The 25114-nt window shown below is 32.5% G+C and overlaps 1 long non-coding RNA gene across 1 annotated transcript in view; it reads right to left on the bottom strand.

Annotated features, from left to right (window-relative positions):
- The window catches only part of LOC139046298 (uncharacterized), a 64327-nt gene extending 43137 nt beyond the window's left edge, over positions 1 to 21190 (bottom strand). The window contains exon 1 of the long non-coding RNA XR_011506141.1: positions 21103 to 21190. This is a non-coding gene — a long non-coding RNA (uncharacterized lncRNA). The remainder of the gene's footprint in view (positions 1 to 21102) is intronic.
- Positions 21191 to 25114: the final 3924 nt, after the last annotated feature.

Here is a 25114-nt window from a genome sequence, read left to right as displayed (position 1 = left end):
AATACTTTTGTAAAACAATTTACATTATCTATCTTGACTTGTTACATTACAAAGATGTTTGCTTATAATTCTATATCTAACACTTAGAGAATAATAAGAATATACAATACACTTTGAGGTCTGTCAAGATGCTATTTATTTTCCATTTTAAGTTGTTTAAATTAAAAATAATTAATTTTAATAAAAAATTAGACAATGAAAATAAGCCATGAATGAATATATAATCACAGACAAATAAACAAAACCAAAATATTCAATTCATTCTTTCAAGATTTATGACTTTCAACATTTGTGGTAAAGCCTTCCAGCTATAATATGTAAATAAAATAGATAGATAACATGCATATACATACATTCACACATATGTATATATACACACATGCATACACATATAAATATAAACGCATATACATATAGATCTACTACCCTTCTTGTGTTTAAAAAATGTAACTGTTTATTCTGAATATTTCTTTAGGGCAATATTTATAAATCTCTGCCATTTTTCACTTTAGATGGAGAGGAAAAATGTACCCCAAATCCTAACATCAAAGATAAACATCACCAATGTTTTGGTACATAATCTTACTAATATCCTCTCTCTGTCTTTCTTTCTCTAGTGGTACATGCCCCTGCTCATACTATTTAGCAATATATTTTTCATTTATTGATTAAATATGAAGCTAAATTCATCTGAATTTGAAGCTAAATACATATTCATACGTATGGAGCTAAATATGTATGAATTTTAAAGTGAATCATACTTTTTTAAGGTAAGGATGTAAAATAATATTAAACTAACCTTAAATGATAGTCCAATAGGCTGCTTCTACTTTTGACTATTAGACAGTGCTCAAAAGGCACCCTTGTATGTATATGAGTGCAAATCTGTTCAAAAATCACTGAAAAAAAGTTTTAAGAATTGGAATGCTCCAATTATCTGCAATTTAGATACTTATATCCACTTGCAATAAGGCTGAAACTATTTTTCATGAGTAATATATGACAATGCTTATAATATCCTTGAAATTATTGTTTATTTTAATCTTTTTGTCTCTTAGAAGCTATTCAATTTTAGTTGCAATTTTAAAAATCAAAAGTAAAGGTATCAATGATAGATATTTTCTCTACTACATTTTCAAATACGTATTGACTCTGTTTTCTACATGGGTTGCATTATAAGACTATATGAGAGTTATTTAAGAAATACCACATAAGTGGACACAGATTGCTTCTAATTTACTGCCATTGTAAATCTGTAGTGATAATTATCTTTGTATTTTTTTATGTAATTTTAAACTTTTCCATTATGGACAAATTCCTAAAGATAATATTGTCTGGTTGAATGGTGCATACTTTTTAAATGCCTCTGACATAAATAAGTATATGGACTTACATATACACACGAACACAAGCATATTCTATCTATATTGCTATGATCCTATTGTTTGTCTTCCATAAATTATAACAGTTCCATAAAGTTTTAAATTCACTTTCATTTATCAATCACACACGTAATTACATTTTTAACTATATCTTCATCAAACATTTATCCTAAAATGACCACTACTTATAACTTTCCGATACATAGTAACATTTACTATTATTACATGAGTTCTTATAAAGAAAGTTATTATTTATAAGATGTGAATTTTGACATCAATCTTTTAAATGAAGTTTAAATATTTATATTCTCTATGTTTTTATTCCTGGATCTAATCTATCCAGAATGAGAAAGACATTCAGGAAATTCCAATTATATTTTGATTCTGTCTACTTCTTCACTGTAATTAGTGATATATGTTTTGTATAACTTGAGACTGAAAATAAATACTTTCCATTGTGGATTGAACATTTCTTCAATAAAACAACACCACTCATTTCAAGTGATGCTATTGCATTCTATTGTATGTTCTATATTGATATTAAAATATCTGCTTATTTTATGCTTACATTTTCCTTGCTTATCTTTGCTTATATTGAGTGATTTCTTCTTGATAAATAGCATATGAAAGAATTGAGTAGGGTTTCCAATCTTAAAGAGCTCATTAATCTTTATGTCATTATAGATTGGCTGATTATTATTTCTATAAGCTGACTTCTTCTGTTTCTTTACTTATTTGTTTTCTTACTTTTGCTACATGTATTTTTAATTTTTTTATTAATCTTGCAAGTTTAGAGAACATTTTTATTTATGATGTAATTTGTATTTAAGTATTTTCATAAAAATAATTAGTATGATTTTTAAAAAATTCTAGTTCTCTGTTTTGATTACTTTGTAGGGGTTTGAATATGTTCTTTAGCAAGTCATACCCCATGCATCCCATTTAGAAAAAGTACACATGATTTTTTAAAAAGTAATCTGAGGCTGTATTTCTACTACATTCATGCATAAAAGACCTATTAGTTAGAATAGAGCTATTAATAGGTGACCTATATAACTATTATATTTAGGTGACCTCAAAACTCTGTGGATATTACTCTATTTCACTTTGATGTCTAATATTTATTAGGATAAATCTACATTTTGAGTAATATATTTACTTTGTAATTTAGCCCTTTTGTTTCTAACAGTTTGTGTTAAATTAAATTAATTTACCAAGTTTCTCTAAGCGATGGTCACATTTTTTTATTTTTCCTCATAATAGTAGCAGCTTACTTACTGAACTTTTCTATGTGTTTAGCACTAAGGACTTTTCCTCTATTAAATCATTTAATCTTTCAGGGCCAGCCCAGTGGCACAGTGGTTAAGTTTGCACGTTCCACTTCGACAGCCCAGGGTTGCTGGTTTGGATCCGGGTGTGGAGATGGCACTGGTTGGCAAAATCCATGCTGTGGTAGGTATCCCACATATAAAGAGGAGGAAGATGGGCATGGATGCTAGCTCAGGGTCAGTCTTCCTCAGCAAAAAGAGGAGGATTAGCAGTAGATGTTAGCTCAGGGCTAATCTGCCTCACAAATAAATAAATAAATAAATAATTTTTTTAAAAAGCTACATCACCCATGGATTGAATTATTGGATATGTAGGAGATGAGCACCAAACAAGATGAACTCAAAGAGGCCTACACCAAGACACATTATAAATAAAATGTCAAGAATTAAGGACAAAGAGAGAATCCTAAAAGCTGCAAGAGAAAAGCAACATGTTACATATAAAGAAAACTACATAATACTATCAGCTGACTTCTCATCAGAAATTGTACAGTCTAGAAAGGAGGGGCACAATATATTTAAAGTGCTTAACAGAAGAAATCTACAGCCAGGAATGCTCTACCTGGCAAGGTTATCATTCAGAATGGAAGGAGAAAAAAACTAGTTTTCCAGACAAGCAAAACTAAAGGACTTTATCACCAAGAAACCAGTCTTACAAGAAATGCTAAAGAGACGTATTTAAATGGAAAGAAAAGATGACAAATAAGGAGAAAATTATCAAAAAAAATTAAAATCACCAGTAAAGGCAAATATACAGTAAAGGTAGCAGATCAATCGCCTGTAAAACTAATATGGTCAAAAGACAGAAGTACTAAAACTATATGTTTCCATGATAAGAGGTTAGTGGACACACACACAAGAAGATAGGTTAAATACGATATCAAAAACATAAAATGTGGGAGGATGGGAGTAAAGAGTGGAGCTTTTAGAAAGAGGAGAAACTTAAAAGGCCGTCAACTTAATATAGATTGCCATTTATGTAGGTTATTATATACGAACTTCACGCTCATCACAAACCAGAAACCCATAATAAATACACAAAAAATTAAGTGAAAGGAACCCAAACATAATACTAAAGAAAGCCATTTAACTACAAGGGAAGAGAGCAAGAGAAGAAAAGAACAGAGAACTATTAAAACACCCAGAAAAAAAGTAACAAAATGGCAATAAGTACATACGTATCAGTAGCTACTTTAAAAGTCAATGGACTGGGGCCGGTCCCATGGCCAAGTGGTTAGGTGCGTGAACTCCACTTTGGTGGCCCAGGATTTTGCTGGTTCAGATCCTGGGCACGGATATGGCACCACTCACCAAGCCATGATGAGGTGACATCCCACATACCATAACTAGAAGGACCCACAACTAAAAATATGCAACTATGTACCGGTGGGCTTTGGGGAGAAAAAGAAAAAAAAATGTCAATGGATGAAATGCTCCAATCAAAAGACATGGCTGATCAGATAAAAATACAAGACCTGTATATATACTGCATATAAAAGACATACTTCAGACCTAAAAACACTCACAAACAGAAAGTGAAGGGATAGAAAAAGATACTCCATGCAAATGACAATGAAAAGAAAGCTGGGATAGCAATATTTATATCAGACAAAATAGACTTAAAAAAAAAACTGAAACAAGAGACAAAGAAGAGCACTACATAATAATAAAGGGAACAATCCAACAAGAAAATATAACACTAGTAAATCTCTATGCACCCAACATAGGAGCACCTGAATATATAAAGCAATTATTAACAGACATAAAAGGAGAAATACACAGTAACACAATAATAGTAGGGGACTTTAACATTCCACTTACACCAATGGATAGATCATCCAAACAGAAGATCAATAAGGAGACATTGGGCTTAAAGGACACATTAGTCCAGATGGACTTAGCAGATACATACAGAACATTCCATCCAAATCGCACAGAATACAGAATCTTTTTAAATGTAGATGCAGCATTCTCCAGGATAGATCACATATTAGGCCACAAAACAAACCTCAATAAATTTAAAAAGATTTAAATAACACCAGGCATCATTTCTGACAACAATGGTATGAAACTAGAATTCAACTACAGGAAGAAAAGCCACAAATATGTGGAGATTAAACAAAATGCTACTGAGCAATTATTGGGTCAATAAAAAAAATCAAAGGATAAATAAAAAAATACCTGGAGACAAATGAAATCCAAAATACAACATGCTAAAATATATGGGATACAGCAAAAGTGGTTCAAGAGGGAAGTTTATAGCAATACAGGCCTACCTCAACAAATGAGAAGAACCTCAAACAATCTAAGAGTGTGCCTAAAGGAACAAAAAAAAGAAGAGCAAACAAAGCCAAAAATCAGTAGAGGATGGAAATAATGAAAATCAAAGCCGAAATAAACGAAATAGAGACTAAAAAAAAATAGAAAAAATCAATGAAATTAAGAGGTGGTTCTTTGAAAAGATAAACAAAATTGAAAAACCTTTAGCTAGACTCAGCAAGAAAAAAGAGAGAAGGCTCTAATAAATAAAATCAGAAATGAAAGAGGAGAAATTAAAACGGACACTTCAGAAATACAAAAGATTATAAGAGAATACTACAAAAAGTTATATGCCAACAAATTCGATAATCTAGAAGAAATGGATAAATTCCTAGAATCAAACAACGTTCCAAAACAGAATCAAGGAGAAATAGAGAAGTTGAATTGACCAATCACCAGCAAGCAGATCAAAATAGCAATCAAAAACCTCTGCAAAAATAAAAGTCCATGACCAGATGGCTTCCCTGGAGAATTCCACCAAACATTCAAAGAAGACTTAGTACCTATCCTTCTCAAACTTTTCTAAAATTTGAAGAGGAAGGGACGCTTACTATCTCATTCTATGAGGTTAACATTACCCTGATACCAAAACTAGATAAGGACAACACAGAAACAGAAAATTACAGGCCAATATCACTGACGAACATTAATGCAAAAATCCCCCCCAAAATACTAGCAAATCGAATACAATACATTAAAAAGATCATAAACCATGATCAAGTGGGATTTATTCCAGGGATGCAGAGATGGTTAAACATTTGCAAATCAATTAATGTGATATACTACATTAACAAAATGAAGAATAAAAATCACATGATTATCTCAATAGATGCAGAGAAGCATTTGACAAGATGCAACATCCAGTTATGACAAAAACTCTGAATAAAATAGGTTTAGATGGAAAGTATCTCAAGATAATAATGGCCATCCATATATGAACTAACCCACAGTTAATATCATACTAAACTGAGAAAAGCTGAAATCTCTCCCTGTAAGAACAAGAACCAGATAGGGATGTCCACTTTTGCTACTGTTTTTTAACATAGGATTGGAAATCCTAGCCAGAGCAATCAGGCAAGAAAAATAAATAAAATGGATCCAAATTGGAAAGGAAGAAGTGGAACTTTCATTATTTGCAGATGACAAGATTTTATATATAGAAAACCCTAAAGAATTCACCAAAAACCTTTTAGAAATAGTAAATGAATATAGTAAGGTTGCAGGATACAAAATAAACATACAAAAATCAGTTGCATTTGTATATACTAAAAACGAACTAGCAGAAAGAGAAATTAAGAATATAATCCCATTTACAATTGCAAAAAAAAAAGAATAAAATACCCAGGAATAAATTTATCCAAAGAGCTGAAAGACCTGTATACTCAAAACTATAAAACACTGTTGATAGTAATTGAAGAAGACACAAAGAAATGGAAAGATATTCCATGCTCTTGGATTGGAAGAATTAACATGGTTAAAACGTCCATACTTCCTAAAGCAATCTACAGATTCAACGCACTCATTATCTAAGTTCCAGTGATGTTTTTCACAGAAATAGAACAGAGAATCCTAAAATTTATATGGAACAACAAAAGACCTCGATTAGACAAAGCAATCCTGAGAAAAAAGAACAAAGCTGGATGTATCACACCTGCTGATTTCAAAATATACTGCAAAGCTATAGTAATCAAAAGAGCATAATACTGGCACAAATAGACACACAGATCAATGGAACAGAATCCAGATACCAGAAATAAACTCACACATCTATGGACAGCTAATTTTTGACAGAGAGCAAGAACATACAATGGAGAAAGGAAAGTCTCTTCAATAAATGATGTGGGGAAAACTGGACATCCACATGCGAAAGCATAAAAGTAGACCGTTATCTTACACCATATGCAAAAATAAACACAAAATGGATTAAGAATTTGAATGTATGACCTGAAACCATAAAACTCTAGAAGAAAATGTAGGCAGTACATCTTTTGACATCAGTCTTAGGAATATCTTCTGAATATCATGTCTCTTCTTCAACATCGATCTTAGCAGCATATTTTCAAATACTGTGTCTGACCAGGCAAAGGAAACAAAAGAAAAAATAAACAAATGGGACTACATCAGACTAAAAATCTTCTGCACAATAAAGGAAACCATCGACAAAACAAAAAGACAGCCTAACAATTGGGAGAAGATATTTTCAAACCATATATATGAAAAGGCATTAATATCTAATATATATGAAGAACTCGTACATCTCAATAACAAAAATACAAACAGCCCAATTAAAAAATTGGAAAAAGATCTGAACAGACATTTCTCCATAAAATATATACAGATGGCCAACACTCACATCGAAACATGTTCAACATCACTATTTATTGGGGAAATGGAAATCAAAACTACAATAAGATATCACCTCACTCCGATCAGAATGGCTAGAATTAACAAGACAGAAAACAAAAAGTATTGGAGAGGATGTGGAGAAAAGAGAACTGTCATACACTGCGGGTGGGAGTGCAAACTTGTGAAGCTACTATGGAAAACAGCTTGGAGTGTCCTCAAAAAATTAAGAATAGACCTACCATATGATCCAGCTATTCCACTGCTGAGTATTTATCCAAAGAACATGAATACATGAATGCATAAAGATATATGCACTCCTGTGTTCATTGCAGCATTGCTCACAGTAACCAAGACTTGGAAACCTAAGGGCCCATTAAGGGATGAATGGATAAAGAAGATGTGGTATAGATACACAAGGGAATACCACTCACCTATAAAAAAAGATGAAATCTTGCTATTTGTGACAACATGGATGGACCTTGAGGGTATTATGCCAAGTGAAATGTTAGAAAGAAAAACTCAAGTATCATATGATCTCACTCATAAATAGGGGATAAAAACAACAACAATAAACAAACAGATTGATACAGAGATTAGATTGGTGGTTACCGGAGGAGAGGGGGGAGAATGAAAGGGATGACTGGGCACACGGGTAAGGTGATGGAGGGTAATTAGTCTTTGGGTGATGAACATGATGTAGTCTACACCGAAATCAAAATATAATGATGTACACCTGAAATTTACATAACGTTATAAAATAATGCTACCTCAATAAAAAAGTAATTAAAAAAATAAAGTTAAAAGCAGTACTAAATCTCAGGGTCACTCAACTATGCTTTCTTCTCTCTGGGATTTTGGTCCCTAAAAATCTGCCTTGGTAGATCATTTTCCAAGTTTTGTCCTCAAGTTTGCCAACTGCTGCTTTAGCACACTTGGAAATATAAGCACAAGAGAAAAGCCAAGTAACTTGTGCAAAAGGAAGACAATGAAAGCAAAACAGCATTAGAAAATATTAAAATCTATTCTAAATCCACAGTAATTAAAACAGTGAAGTGTCTGCACAGAATAGACATATAGCTAAATGAAACAATATGGAGAATACAGAAATAGACATAAACATATTTAGTAATGTAATTTATGAAAAATATCTAGTTCTTTGGAAACTTTCTTTTTAAAGCAGAGAAGTACCAGAATTAATATGGCAACATTTAAAAATATTCTTGCAATGAGGAACATTTCAGAAAAAATTTTAAATGAAGCCAAAAAAGTAATAAGATTAAATTTGACTGAACTTTTAATTTTTAAAACAACCGTTAATGAACAAGGCCATTTATTCTACATAGGACCTAACAGCTTTAATAAATTAGACAAAAGTTGCACACAAACAACTCAAAAAATATTTAAAAACAAAAACAGACTTCAAATATGAAAGAAATCTGATAAATAAATTCAGTATTGAAATGACAATCTGGAGGGAATAATTGCAATACCTCCTAGAAAAAAACAGGCTAATTCCTTCAACTTTGTTGTTATATAAATCCATTAGAAAAAAATAACTGAAAGAAAAAATGCGAAAAAGACATTAATAGGCAGGACACAGAAAAATTACAAAATTAAACAAAATAAAAATAAATATCCCTCAAATATGTGAAAATGCTTTATCTCACTTATAATCTGAAAAATATATGAAATAAAGTTCCAAAATACTTTTACCTATCAGAGTAAAATAAAATTTGCATACATTTCATAAAACCAAGTGTTTGCTAAGATATGAGAAAGCAGATACTGGTACTTTTGTTGGTGTTAGTGTCAACTGGGGCAAACATCTTGGAAGCAGATTTGGACATAAATATAATGTTTACATTAGCAATCCATCAATCTAAGAAGATACACTACTTTGCCATGAAATAAATCGAAGGATATTTATGGTTGCATTGTCTTCAATATCATCAATCTGTGAATAAAAATAAACTTATCTAAATAGGTCTAATTAATCATAGTACAGTTTTAAATTGGAATACTGTAGAGCCTTTAAAGCAAATGATTCACATCTATCTGTCCTGATATGGAAATATCACTAAAGTATGCTGTTAATGGAAAGCAGGTGGTACAATAATACATATAGTATTTTGCTTTAAAATAACACACATACACATTTCTGGTTGAAAAGATTGATGAGTTGGTAAGGAAAATGTAGCTTTTATTCTATTTTCTTTTTTTGTTTCAGTCTAAATGATTTTATTTCATTTTTTATGATTAGCTTCTATTAATTTTATAATAAACAGAAAACTGATTTGAAACTATATTTAGTTTAAGTGTATTTAATTTTATATTACTAAGTAATTTCAGGGTCAGGATAAGGACTAATGGAATGCTTAAATCAATTTAGTTTCCCCAGTTATAAGCTGAACTTCCATGATTTATTCAGTTAGGCTCCCAAAATATGAGAAGCAGAAGTGTACCAGGGAAAATATTTTTCCTCAGAGAAATCACAAAAGTCATGACATTTGCTAGCAAATATGTAAAGATAAAGAAAGTATACACATAAAAAATTGTTGAAGACTGCTTTTTTCCACAAGGAATATATTCCAACTTTCTGTCAAATATTAGAGGAAAATAAACAGAAATAGAGCTGTAAAGACTTGGGGAATATAAAACTATGTATGTTATTGATTACGAAGAAAATAGAGTGACAATCATTGACAAAGATAATAGCAAGCCATAAAGAAGAGGAGATTATACAATTTGAATCTTGGGATCACGTCCCTTCTCTTTATCCTCTACAGTGAGAAATGCAATCTATATGTAAGAAAATGATTCATAGTTTTAAAATAAAAACTATCTGAATGGCTCCTGGCTCTTGGAAACAATGTGATAAATGATTCAAAGTTGGGAACAAGGAAGTTGAAGTAAAGTAAGAATGCTTATAAAAGTTTAGGTATAGTGTCTGGAATTTAGTTGAAAGAGAGCTAATCTCATACAGGAACACATTTTCAAAAATCTGTCTTGAGTTTACCGTTAATGAATATAAGAGTTTGAGTTTTATTTCTTTCCTCTCAAGTATCTTAAAATGCATGCTTTTCTTCTTCAGAAATAAGCTTCTTGGCATTTTTACCATCAATGATTTTGTTCGAAATAGGCATATCTTTTATCAAGCAGCCCCTTTAAGAACTTGTAACCATTGGAAATTAATTTACTTTCAAATATTGTGAATTAGATATTTTGGTTTCCCGAATACAGTACGGAGATGCATGAGGACTTAGGGAATGACTATTAATTGGCCTTCTTTTGTGAGAATTAACATAGAATTGAAAACAAACATAACTTCTTTTTAGAAATCAGGTTCAGTAGAGGTCACTGCTTTCACGACCAGGTTTAAGGTAGTTGACATTTATAGAGCATTTATTCTACGCCAGGCACTATAAAGTGATGACCCTTTTATATATAACATTTCACTTGTTCCTCCAAATCCCTTCTGAAGTAGGTAATCCTATCCTTGTTCACAGATGGGAAAACAGATGCAGAACAGTAAGTACCTTGCCCAAGGTAATAGTGCTTATACGTGACAGAGTCATATTCAGACCTAGGCCTTTCTGACTCAAAGCCCCAAATCTTCCTACTGAATCAGTAATGCCTTCTCCAGTTAAAGAGTCCCAGATCAGTAGATGAACTTACTAATATTAACCCATTGCTGCTGAGTATTATGTTTATTTTTTAATAAAACTTCTGTATTATGGAAATTTTAAAACATACATGAAAGGGGAAGAAATAGTATTATGAATCCCAAGAGCCCATTGTCACTCAGAGTCAAGTCTGTGCAAATTTACACAGATTTAGCGTTAGATGATATTAAGGAATTACTGTTAATTTTATGAGGTATGATAATTTCTTAGTATCGTCTAATGTCCAATCTGTGCACATTTTCCTAGCTTGTCTGAAAAATATTTTTTTCTTGTTCAAATTTTTATGTTTCTTACATCTTAGGTCTCCATGAATCTGTATTCCCAGTCCCTTCACTTCAAACCACTTACTTATTAAAGAAATTGAGTCACTTTCTTGTAGAATTCTCCACTTTCTTGATTTGATTTCTTGTATTCTTATGGTGCTATTTAACATGCTTCTCCCTCTTTCATATTTCCTGAAAACTGGTGGTCATAGAGTTGACAAATTCAAGTTCAATTCTTTTAAAAAGAATGTTTCTTAAATGGGTTATGTTTTTCCCAGTGCATTATATCAGGAGGCACTTAAGGTATGTCTGTCCTACTTTGAATAATGTTCAGAGATTGTCAGACAGATCCATCTATTAAAAAATTCCTCATTAACCTTTCACCTCATAGTTTTAGTAGCCATTGATTTTATCTGGATGCATTATTTTATTGTTCATTTAGGATATAATTCACATGCCGTAAAAATTCAGCCTTTTAAAGTGTACAGTCCAATGGTTTTTGGTATAGTCGCAGGGCTCTGTGACCATCCCCACTATCTAATTCCAGAACATTTATATTATACAAAAAGAAAATCTATATCCATTGGCAATCATTCCCAATTCCATCTTCCTTCCAGCCCCTAGCAATCCCTAATCTGCTTTCTGTCTTTATGAATTTGTTTATTCTGGATATTTCATAAGAATGGCTCATAAAACATGTGGTCTTTTGTGTTTGACTTCTTCACTTAGCTTAGTATTCACTTGTGTTGGAGCACATTTCAGTACTTCATTCACTTTTATGGCTGGCAAATATTCCATTGCGTGGATATGTCACACTTTTTTAATTCATTGACCAGTTGATGGACATTAGGGTTGTTTCCGATTTTATTTATTATGAATAATGCAGCTGTGGACATTCATATGCAAGTTTTATTTAGTGAACATATACTTTCAATTCCTTTGGGTATATATTTAGTAGTAGAATTGCTGTGCCATATGATATCCCTATGTTTAACTTTTGGAGGAACTGTCAAACTCTTTTCCAGGTGGACATCCATTTTATATTCTCTCCAGTAATGTGTAAGGATTCAAATTTTTCCACATGCTCTCCAACACTTGTTATCATATGTCTTTTTTCATTATAGCCAACCTAGTGGCTGTGAGTGATATATTATTTGTTGATTTACAATTTCTTAATGATGTTAAGCATCTTTTCACGTGTTTACTTGCCATTGGTACATCTTATTTGGAAAAATTCTTATCCAAATCCTTTGTACATTTAAAAAAATCAAGTTATTTGTTATTTTCTTGTTGAACTGTAAGAATTATGTATATATTCAAGATACTAGATGCTCATGAGATGTATGATTTTCAAATATTTCTCCCATTTTTTGAGTTGTCTTTTTACTTTCTTGATAATGTTCTTCATAGGAAAAAAGTTTTTAATTTTTATGAAGTCCACTTTATCTATTTCTTCTTTGGTTGCTTGTGTTTTATGTGTCAGTGTCATATCTAAGAAACCATTGCCCACTCCACAGTTCTAAAGATTTGCATCTATGAAGATTTACATTTCGGTTTTCTTATAAGGCTTTTATAGTTTTAGCTCTTACATTTAGCTCTTTGATCCATTTTGAGTTAAAATTTTATATAATGTCAGGTAGAGGTACAAATTATTCATTTTGCATGTGAATATCCAGTTTCAGCACCACTTGTTAAAAAGACTGTACTTTCTCCCATAGAATTTTCTTAGCATCCTTGTCAAAAATCACTTGACCAGGGATATATGGGTTTATTTCTACTCTCAATTTTACTGCATTGATTTACATGTCTATTCTTGTGCCAATAATACATAGTTTAATTACCATAATTTTTCTTATCTAATTTTGTAAAGTCAGTATTTTTTTGTTGTGTGTGGCCTGAAGTCTCTGCTTGGGTAGCTTAACAGTAATCTAATTATTGGACAGAGATTTCCGTAAATGCCTAGTACCAATAAATCCCCCAGAGCTTGCTAAAAGGCTCTACATATATACTGGAGCATGCCTCCAACACTCAGCCAGGGAATTGACAACAATGTCTTAACCTTCACTTCCTACTTGTGCAGAGCCTCATTCTCAGGCCTTTCTTAAGTCTGTGCACAGCCTTGGGCATGCTTGCTCACAGCCCTATGCACGTGTATGGCCTTTCAGATTCCAAGGAATGTGTCAGAGTTTTTCAAAGACATTCTGTATGTCTTATTTCCCAACTTTTCCTTTTAACATTTTGATTAGTCTATTGTTTTCTCCAACTTTATTCACCACCTCAGGAAGCCACAAAGTTAAACAATTACCTTTAATTGTTTTTAATGCCCCTTCTTCCCAAGAAAAAGGCTTTTCACACTGGGAAAGCTTGGAGTTATGTCAAATTCACACATCCTTGCAAGTGAGGTCTTCCAGGGAACCCACCAGAAAAGTCAAATATTATTAATTCTCTCAGAATGAGGCTTTAAAGGAGCTCCAATCTTGTTCTGCTCCCACCAGTGGCTTCCAGGTGCTGGTTTTCACTGTGAATGCCTGTTAGTTTCCTAGGCTATCATGGAAATGGAGAGCAAGCATAGGGAGTATTGAAAGTTAAAGCACCACAAAGTTCACTCTTCTTACAGAGATTAAGCTGTTTTTCTTAAATAAATGCTCCCTGGTTTGCTCTAAGTCTTTGGTGAATTTCTAGCATTATGTAATAATTTATTGTGACAATGTTTGCCAGTTTTCTTATTGCTTTTATGAAGAAGAGATTTTGGAAATCCTTACTCTGCCAGTTTTGCTGACATTGCTGAGGGCCATTCTTGACAGTACCTAGAAAGTTATAGACATTTAAAAAAAGTTTAACTCTTTCTCCACCTTTAGTTTCCACTTAAATTGTTTTCATTCACAATTTAAAACAAATTTTATCCGTAGATAGAAATTCATCTCCAGTTAAAGAGAGGAGTATAGAAATACCTTTCCCATTCTTCTTCCATAAACACCAATGAGAACAGATGAAAAAAAGAGAGAAAGGGAAAAACACAATTTGTGACGGAGCAAAGACATTGCCATAGCCACATACTGTGTCTATACCAAAGTGAGTCAGCAACTTAAGAGTTAACATATGTGACCTATGCCTCTAAAAGGATTCTAATTTTCTTGACATTTTCACCAACATAAATTTCTCTCACTGATCCTTTGATTAGGAGGATGAGCCTAGGGCTATGGACCAGGTTCCCCAGGTGCAGAGAGGCTCAATTCAAACTGCAAGGTAATAGAGGAGTTGGAACTGAAGGGGACTCTATGCTTATTATATTATACTTAACGTCTCTATTATCTCTCCCTAGTCTTTTGCCTTTTGTGAAAAGTGTGGCGATTGAGTGAACGGGCTCCATTACTATATAAACGGCTGTGACACATATGATATTGCTCATTGCTGTGAGTAAAATAGACTTGCAAAATCATAAAAACTGAGGGGAAGGCGTATCCCTAAAGCAATAATAGACTTGGCAAGTACGTGTTTGAAAGAACATGAGAAAGCAGAGGTTGTGGGTCATCCCAGCCTACTTCCTCCTCCTTCCAAACCAACACTATTTGATGAAGTATATAGAACTCTTTCAAAGATACCAATCAAAACAAAGGCATCTTGTGGACTGCGGGGGATGAGCAGAGTGAGAAGAATCAGGAAGGAATTGGGGGAAAATTATCCGTAGAAACACAACAAGACTGTAATGAAAAAGTTACAGATAATTTCATAGATATTTTAGATAAAATGTTCCTCTTAAAAAGTCTAAGGAATAGTCAAGGGCATTTAAAGATGACAATATAAGAGAAATAAATACAGCTGGTGGAACAAAAAGTGTGCAAATATTTTGACTAGTATGATATTAAATTCACTGCTAACCACTGTGGCCATTGTGGTATAAGTCCAAAAATTAAGATTCAATATTTAGTGCTATCTTGACATCTTTGAGCATCACAGAGCCTCAAAGTCTCAGCCACAAGTTACCCACTTTCACCAAATATGCCCTCTATCCATCGGCAAAAGGCTCTCCACTCAGCTAGTTCCACTATCAGCCAGATCATCCTCAACCTAATGTGTTTCACTTTCCCACTAGTTCATGAAATTATTCAAACAAGCCAGTCACATCTTCCTGCAGGAACCAGGTGTCACCCACCCTCTTGTTACTACAAAGCCAGCCTCCCACAACCCCTGCTTGTTTACTCTGTTCCTCAGTGTAACCCCTGTGTAGCCCGCATGTCTCCTGGTCTTCCCCCAGCCTACGAGTAAAAGTGACTAATAAACTGCTGTTAACCTTGTCCATGCAGGGTCAGATGTTCTATGTTCAACCCTCTCATCCCATTTAGGGCAGGAATCCCTCCCTATGCAACAGAGTGAAGAGGTGGTCATCCAAACAACCCCGAGCATTGCCCAGAAGACATATATTTTGAGAAAATATTAACTATTCTAGTGTCTTAGGTGATTGCGTAGTATAATTTTATTTTTTTTATATACATACAAATCCTCCCCTATTGTCGCTTACAACTGAAGTACTTGTTTTCTTTTAGATAGTGAATGGAAGGGAGAAGAACACAATTTCTACAAATTCCCATGCTCTCATCTCCTTGCACTGTACCCACATTCTCTGCCTGTGCCCGTGTTACTGTGGATGAATGGTGATGAGTCCCAGGAAAGGCCAAACTTTGCACTTGCACACTAGATTCCATCTCTTCTTGACTAATCAAAGGCACCACTCCTTCTGTTATTGCCTTTATCTACTGCATCTTCGGAGTTTCTCTATTCTTATCTTTCAATAAGCAAGCAAACATGTGATCATTCCTACCGTGTTTAAAAACACCGACAAACTAAAAGCATCTTTTGATCCTAATTCCCCGACTAGCTTACATCCAACTTCTTACCTCCTCTTTATAACATTACTACTCAAAAGAATTTTTTACACACATTTTCTCTGTCTTTTCTTCTTCAGTTTTCCCTTGTACTTACTCCATCCAGGCTTTTGCCTCCACTAACACAGCTGTAATGATGACCATCAATGATCTGTGTCCTAACAAATTCAAAGGTCACTTGTCAGATTTAATGTTACTTAGCAGCATTGACCCCAGTAGATCCCTCCTTCCCCGTTGCAGCACTTTCTTTTTTTTGTCAGCCAGGAGATCACATACTCCTGGTTCTCCTCTTGCTTTGTGAGTATTCTTTCTCAGTCTCTACTGATGGCTATTCCATGTCTAGAACTATCAGTGTTGACAGGCTCCAAAACTACTCTTCAGATGTACTTTTTTTTCTATTTTGTTGACCTCATCAGTACTAGAACATTAATGTCTTTCATTCTCTGGTTATTTCCAAATTTATATTTTAAGCCAGCATCTATCACTAGGCTTCAGACTTGAATATCTGATTACTCAACACAGCCATGTGTATATAAAATAAACACCTCGTACTTAAGAGATCCAAAATTAAACTTAGATTTCCTTCCTTTCAACTTTATCTTCATGGACTCTCCTTTATCTCAGAAAATGGTAACCTAATATTTCTAATTACTTAGGCAATAAATAAATAAATAAGAAAAAAAGTGAAAAATTGGGACTATGCTCAATTTTTTTCTTTCAAAAAAATCCCACTGTCTTTACCAACAAGAGTCATTCTGTATTTTTCTGTCTGAGTTATTTTCAAAACTTTTAAATCAGACTCCATACTTTTCATGCTTCTTCCCTGACTCCCTGTAATTCTATTCTCCCTTTTTTGTGAGTTAGAAGAGATTTAGTCTATTCTAAATTGTTTTAAAATTTAAATCAGATTATCATTCCTCTCCGTAAAACCCTCAAATAATTTCCTATCATCTCAGGTAAGGACTTGAAGTCCTTATAATTTTATTCAAGGCCTTATTATTTGCTTTCAGCTTTTATAATTGTTTAAAAGTATAAATATATAAGGACAAATCTAACGAAGTTGGTACTGATACAGGACTATAAAATGACCAAAACAATAGCATACAGAACCTAGCAACAAACTCATACATACATACAAACTTACTTTGCAATGGAAATAGGTAAGTTGTGGTATTTTAATCAAAACAAAACAAGATAATTTTAGTAAAATTAGTAACCCAAGATGAAAACTAAATCCATAATTTTATATTATGTTACATGTACCAGATTGTTAAAAAAAAAGTTAGAGAAAGTAAAATGTAGGTGAGGATATATAAGATATATGATATATGATATATATGTAATTCTTATCTCCTGTTTGGGGGAGTAAAAATTTTAAAAGACTGTTTTAAAAAATTTGACATTACTCAGTAAAGTGAACATCATCATATATTATTATGTTATGTTTACCCTTAATGATTCATATACATGGCCCAGAAAATATATGTGAGAAAGTTTATAACAGCCTTCTTCTAAAATATTTGGAAAAAATTGGAATGTCCATCATGAGGTAAACATATTTTAAAAATATGTGAAATATTTACACAATAGATAAAGTACATTTGTTAGCATACCTTCATCTCAAAAACATAACTTTGAGCAAAAGAAACATCATAAATGAATATATCTGGAATGAATTTATTTACATAGTTGAAAATTTTTATATAGTGCTTAGGAATGAAAATATATAATAATCCTATAGAGAAATTTAATGAATTTAACATAATATTCAGGATAATGATTACCTTGCAATAGGGGAATACAAAAGAAGCTCTCAGAGAGCTTCTTAGATTCTAGGAAATTCCACTTATTGGCCTGAGTAGAAGGAGTTATTGCTTGTCATTCCTCTATTGTTTTCCACGCAAGCTCTTTTGCTTATTCTTTGCTTCACAAAGAAGCAAGAATCTCTTTTAAAATTATAGATATTGAAGACAAATGAAATTCATTATGTGCATAATTGGTTATAATGGAAAGCAAAACAAAATAGAAACATACAGACACAAACACACAAGGAATTAAAAAAGAAACATTGGTTGAAATAAATACTTGAGACACGTCATACTGAAGTATCATTTACCAGAAAAAAGAACATGATTATAAACATCATGAGATTAAGGTTCTAGACCTTAATGAAGAAAGAAGATTTATGAACATATGAACAGGCAAAAAAAGGTCACTCAAAACAGGAAAAATTCTGGTTTACTTCATATTTCTCTACAGCAATATTCAAAGGTTATAATGTAAACTGTAAAGTAAAACCTACAATGTTTTGATAAACAGTGTAAACCAAGAATTTTATTGCCAAGAACTCTAACTTAAGAAACTATAGCATAAATACATGAGATAAATATATAAATGGTTGCATGAATAGATGTAAGGATGGAAAGAAAACAACAATTAAATTCAGCCATTCAAGATATGATTAAAAGCAAAGGGGGAAGAGGAAACCATACTGAAAGGATTTTTGTGTCATTGAACCAATTCAAATAACTAAGATTAAACAACTATAGGAATTCTTTGATTATATACATATATTTCATTCCTAGTCAATAAAGTAAAAAAATACTTGGGAGGTGAGAAATTAATAATAGAAGGGTAAATCTGCTAATTTCTTTTCTTTTATGTTGTTGTATAATTTAATACTGTTGAAAGGTGTTTAAAATTACAAGATTTACAACTTTTTCTAACTTTACGTAACTCCAGATTTTCACTATAGCTTTCCCTGCTTTAGAGCAGTGTTTCTCAACTCTGCCTTCACTTTAGAATCACGTTTAAAACTCCTGATAATCCAGCTGCGTCCTCTTAGACCAATTAAATCAGAACCTATGGAAGTGAGACTCAGGCATCAGTAATTATAACGCGCTCTCTGGTGAGCCAATGAGCAGCCACACAGTTTGGATGTGTTTTCTACATTTAAATAGAGTTTATAGTAACTATATCCTTGTGTAAAACAAGATTTATCTGAAATTCATTAATTTCTGCACTTTGTCTTCAGCTTCATTTTTTTTGTTTAAACTCAATGGCATTTTAATCATTTTTTTCTAAAGCAGTAGTTTTTTTGTTTTTCTGTATCTATATGTTTCTCTGCTTCTATCTATCTACCATCTATCATCTACCTATCTATCTATCTACCATCTACCTATCTCTATCTTTGCATCTCTTTATGTGCAGTAGAGAGATATTCTTTACAACATAAGTGAATTTTGTCAGAGACTATCTTCAAGTATTAGAATTTTGGTGTGAAGTTTTAACTTTGTGTGCTTTTTTCTATGGCTTGACATTTTATAACACATGCTTCATTTTTACAAAAAGTTAATCTATTTTAAGCTTTATTTTTGATGTATTAAATCATTTTTGTTTCATTTGTTTGTTCAATAATTCATCATAGATAAATTTATAGTTATAGTTATCCTTTGAAAGATTAAATATTCACTTACTAATGATTGAAAATATCATTTAATAAAAGTATCTGACAGTAAAATATCTGTTTGTCTATAATTTGGTGCCTGGTTTTTATGTGCCTGGAACTAGAACAAGGCAATGGCTGTCTGCAATTTAATTTTAACATTTCACAGCTTGCATTGGTGAAAATATATGTATCTATGATGTGATAGTTAAATGGGTATATATCAAGGCTAAAAGAAGGAAATGAATATCCATAATTAAATTTTTATATGTTATAGCTTGCAGGGTGAAATAAATATCTGTCACTGACATGAATGTTAAATGATTATGTGTCAGCATCTAGAGTACAGAAATTAATATCCTCAATTAAATGTCTATATGTTACGTAAGATTTTGACACAGAAATTTCTTACAACTTGAAATTTCTTTAAGAGTTTTTCTATCTTAGAAAAGATAAGATCTGTATATGTGCCCTTTTTGAAAATATGGTGAGTGTGGAGCACTGAGGGAATTTAATTTACAGAATGTTTGCAATTTTTAAACAGTAAATGAGCCATAAGTCACGTCACAACTCCTTTATGATTTTAATTTCCTAGTACACTGAAAAGTTGAATCTCTTTTTCCCTCTCATTTTTAGCCCTCTTTATGAATCATCTTTGATCACTTTCATTCCATTAAAAGTTAATAGGTAAAAAAATAACTACATATAACTATAAAATTAAGAAGGATTCTATGCAACACAATTAATCAAGTTATAATGAGAAAATACTATTTTGGTATTTTAGTTTACTACATACAAGTTTTTCTGCATAGCGTTAATGGAGTAGGAAATAATTTAAAAATTTCTAAAAATATCGTGCTTCCACAGAGAAATATTATGCAAGTCTTTGAACTATCTTTTAGGACTGCAGAGAACTCCATCTCCTGGAGAACTCTTACCAGTGGACATTTCGAAGAGCATTGTCGTAGGGTTGGTCACAATGCTGAAATTCATTTAGAGACACTCTTTAGTAAATAGTCTTTCGAAATGATGTTCGTTTTGGAAATGATGTGGAAATAGCAAATGGTGAATTCAGCAATCATAGGTTATTTAAGATTCTTCTGGAAATTCTTTAAGGGTAATGTTTATTAACTATGAAAAACAAGTCAATTGTTACGACACTATTGGTTTGATAAGACTAAGCAGGTATGACAAGCTAATACTGGAAATAATGTGATTTCATTATCTGCTGATTCTATATAGGAAATACAACTACTTAACCTCATATCAATTATAAATTGTCATTTTTTTCTCATGTGGCTTTCACATTAGAAATACATATCCATACATCTATATTTCCATATACAGATACACACACACACACACACACGTGCTCATGGTATCAACTTGCTACAAATTTTGTTTTGTTAACTTAGAGGAGAATCAGCATTTGCAAATTCTAGTTGCCACTCACCAAATCACTTTTCCCTCAAGATGACTCCATTTTGATGACAAATCAAGCTGTTACACTGCTCTTTCATCAGACAGTGTCTGCACATGTATCCTGGCAACGACAGGCTGCAGTTGCGCTGACTCCTTGAAGCACAGGATGAGAAGGAAATTGTTAAGGTTAAGAAATAAGTTTTAAGAAAAAACTGCCAGAAATAATAAAATATTTCTGAGTTGTTTTTGAGCCAATGGCATTCCCATCAGCTGAACCAATAAACTCTTGATTTTACAGACATTTGCATTTACTACCTAAATAAGAATGTCAGGTTACAAAAAAGAAGTGGGTTTTTTTCTAGACAATGTAATAAAGACCCAGACCCAAAATATGGACAATTTAAATTCATTAACTTAATATTTCTTTTATTTTAGCTTGGGGAGTTTTTCCATTTTCATTATTCCTATAGCAAAGCATATCTGAACACATGGAAAGTATGTTAACAGTCTGAACACGTCAGCTGGTTTGTATATGCTGAGCATGCTAAAAATACTGTTCATATCAATCTTAATTATCCGCAGCATCCACTGGACAGACTGACCTCTCAACTGCATCAATGATGATCAAAAACTATCCAGGCCCACTTACCATAAAAGCCGTACACTTTCTCTGACTTACTCCTCACAAGCTGAGAGGGGTGAGTAAGGGCCAGGGAAAGGCCATCAATGGACCATGTTCTATCTTCCATTAATTTAAAAGACCAAAAAGTATTCCCCAATGTTCAGCTAGACAAATTTTTTATGTGGTCACTCCAGTCTGTGAACATGCAAACATACAGTGATCACATGAAAACTGTGAATATCAATTAACATTTAGAAAACTTAACTTTCAGTCTCCGGAAAAGAAGAAAAAAGAATAAAACACCTGAAGAAATTGGAAAAAGAGCGAGATAAAAATCAAAGAAATAAGAGAGGAAATAAAGATAGAAATCAATAAAATAAAAAACAAAAACAATAGCAAAAATTGAAGGGCAAGAAAATGTAGTTGAAAGGAAGATGTGCTGTTTTGGTGTGACTGATGAACAGAAGTACAGAATGAAGGAGGATAAAATTATTGATAAAATAGGGGTTTAAAACACAATGTTATGAAATTTGTGTCAACAAATTTGGTTAATTGAAATGAATACATTTATTACAAAAGAAATGCCAAAACTAGAGAAAGAATAAATAGAAACTTGCAACTTGTATGGACTTACATGCCACTAAATTTTTTTAGTAATTAAGAGCTTGTCTCCCAATCTACTACTATTCTGCACGCTAACATGGACATATTTCCTATTTCTTATACTGCTGATCTTTATAATCATTAATTTCTAGAAAATTTGAATTTCTAAAGTATGTGAGATAGTAACCATTTTATCTATTGTGAACTTTACACAGTATATAAAATGTTGTTATATTCTGAAACCTGTAATTAGTCATAGATAATGATATACTGCTCTTTGAAGTTTTCAGGCAGAAGTTTAAGTAAATGTTGTATCTGAGAAGAATGTATATACTATATATTTATATATGAATAATTATTTGTTTCTATGTATTTGTGTATGTAATATACATATATACAATGTATACCATGTGCATACATAGAAACAATTATGTAAAATAAATATGAGTAAATAAATGGAAAATTAATATATAATAAATTATATAAATAATTTTAGAGTAAGTATTAAGATATAGTAATTGTGGCAGCCTTGATGGTATAATTAATGGATGAGCCAGCTGTTGCACTTTGAAATCCCTCACCACATTTTTGCAGGCACACATACTCCATGGGGAGCTCCCAGCCAAGACTCAATACAACAGGGATGCTAAGGCAAATGTGCTTCTGGTAAAAACCAATCTTCTCTCATGACCATCTTTGGCTTGAAGGCTCCCCAAGGCTGTGCCAAACATGCCTTACACTGAGCGGGAGTCTAGGATGTTTCCATCCAACTTTTTTCCCTCTCTTGCACTCAAGGTCAGACTTGCATTGCCCTCTCAGCCTGTCCAGCCCCCTTACTTTCTCTCCCATAGCCAGTTCCTCTAACACAATCCTTACATATTGAATCGTGTCTTGGTGTTTGCTTCTCAGGGGAACTGGGCTAAAACACATTGTATGGCCTATCATGTACCACTAATTTCTGTTAATTATTTTCAGAGCACAATCAGGAATGCTTCCAAGGAAACTCATAAGAAAAGGATCAGTAAATGTGTTTCAACAGGTTTTTAAGGCATGTCAAAAAGTTACTTGTGAATACAAAGAAGATTGTGCACTGAAGGAATTTTTATAACAGCCTCTAACATTAGTCTAAAGTTTATTTTTATAACTATTTGGTTTCAATGTGTATGCATTGTTTATGTAAGCTATTCATTAATAGTGATAATATACTCTTAATTTTAAACACCATAAAATTAATTAAACATCTAATAAAACATTAAAATCACCAGTGTTCTCTAAATTGCAAGACCTTCCTGATTATTATATAACATTCTTTTGAATGTTTGGAGATTATAATTGCCTTTGAAAATCTGATGAAATTTATAGACCTTCCTCTCAGAATAATGCACATATGTGTAATTTCTTCCCAACATTTGTGTGTGTGAGCATTTGTGTGTGTGTGTGAGCGTGTGTGTGTAGGGTTATAAGCCCTTTGCCTAAGAGACGTGGAAGCATATTGCTTTGTAAATTGATTTTATTTTTTACTGAGCACATTATAATGATTAGTATATTATTCTTAAACAGCATCATTAAATTATATAAAGTATGCAATCAATTTTGTTTATTTAACCAATCTTCTATCATATTATTTTAAAATGCTTTCAATATTATTGTAGTTAAATATTTGAGTATATTAACAATTATTTCCATAGGATAAGTTTCTAGCAATAGAATTTCTTAACAGAAAATACACTCTTTAAAAATATATATATATATATAGGCACCTGCCTGGTGGCATAGTGGTTCAGTTTGCACACTCTGCTTTGGTGGCGCAGGGTTTGCAGGTTCGGATCCTGGGCACAGACCTAGCACCGCTGGTCAAGCCACACTGTGATGGCATCCCATATAAAATAGAAGATTGGAACATGTGTTAGCTCAGTGAGAATGTTCGCACACAAAATTTACGTATGTATATTAAATTGTCCTAAAAAAAGGTTAAAATAAAGTACTTGTTTATTTGAACCTCAATGTCACTAATTATAATTGATTTAATCTTTAATAAATTGAAGGTGAAATGTTATTTTAGTGTTTAGATACATATTTCATTGATTTCTGGAGAGGTCCACTTATCTCTCTCTTTTTCCTATATAATGTTTGTTGTTTTTGTTGTTTTCTTTTGTGAACTGCCTCTCTACGGCATTTGCCTGTTTTCTCTATTAATAAGTTGAATTGCATGAATGAATAATCTATTCTTACTTTTCTGGAATGAACTCACTTGTCTTTAATGTACTGCTGAATTATATTTGTTAATATTTTATGAAGTCAAACATCCATAAGTTAAATTTATTTTTTACTTTCTTTTTGCTTGAGGAAGATTTGCCCTGAGTTAACGTCCATGCCAATCTTCCTCGATTCTGTATGTGGGTTGCCACCACAGCATGGCCACCAATGAGTGGTGTAGGTCTGTGTCTGGGAACCAAACCCAAGTCACTGAAGCAGAGCATGCCAAACGTAAGCACTCAAACACAGTGTTGGCCCCCTAAATTTTACTGTTTTAATGTTTATTTTTGTCAGACTTTGATATTAGTGATATGCTGGCTATATAAAAATCATTTATGCCTAGACTGGATTAAATTTTAACTTGAATTCACCCTGCAATTTTCTCAGCCTGGACTTTTATGAAAATTATCATGTTGCTTATTCCGTCCATTTCATCCTTTCTTACTTACCTCTTACATTTTCTATTTTTCATGCATTCTTAAAAAAACTCTAATTTTCTAAAAGTATTTCCTTCATCCAGATTTTAGTAGATATTACTATAGATGTTTGAAGTAGTCTGTTG

The sequence above is a fragment of the Equus asinus genome, chromosome 9 (assembly GCF_041296235.1).
Source record: "Equus asinus isolate D_3611 breed Donkey chromosome 9, EquAss-T2T_v2, whole genome shotgun sequence".
Classification (NCBI taxonomy): Eukaryota; Metazoa; Chordata; class Mammalia; order Perissodactyla; family Equidae; genus Equus; species Equus asinus.
The sequence above is the reverse complement of the archived record's forward strand: the minus strand, read 5'-3'. Positions and strand labels throughout refer to the sequence as shown.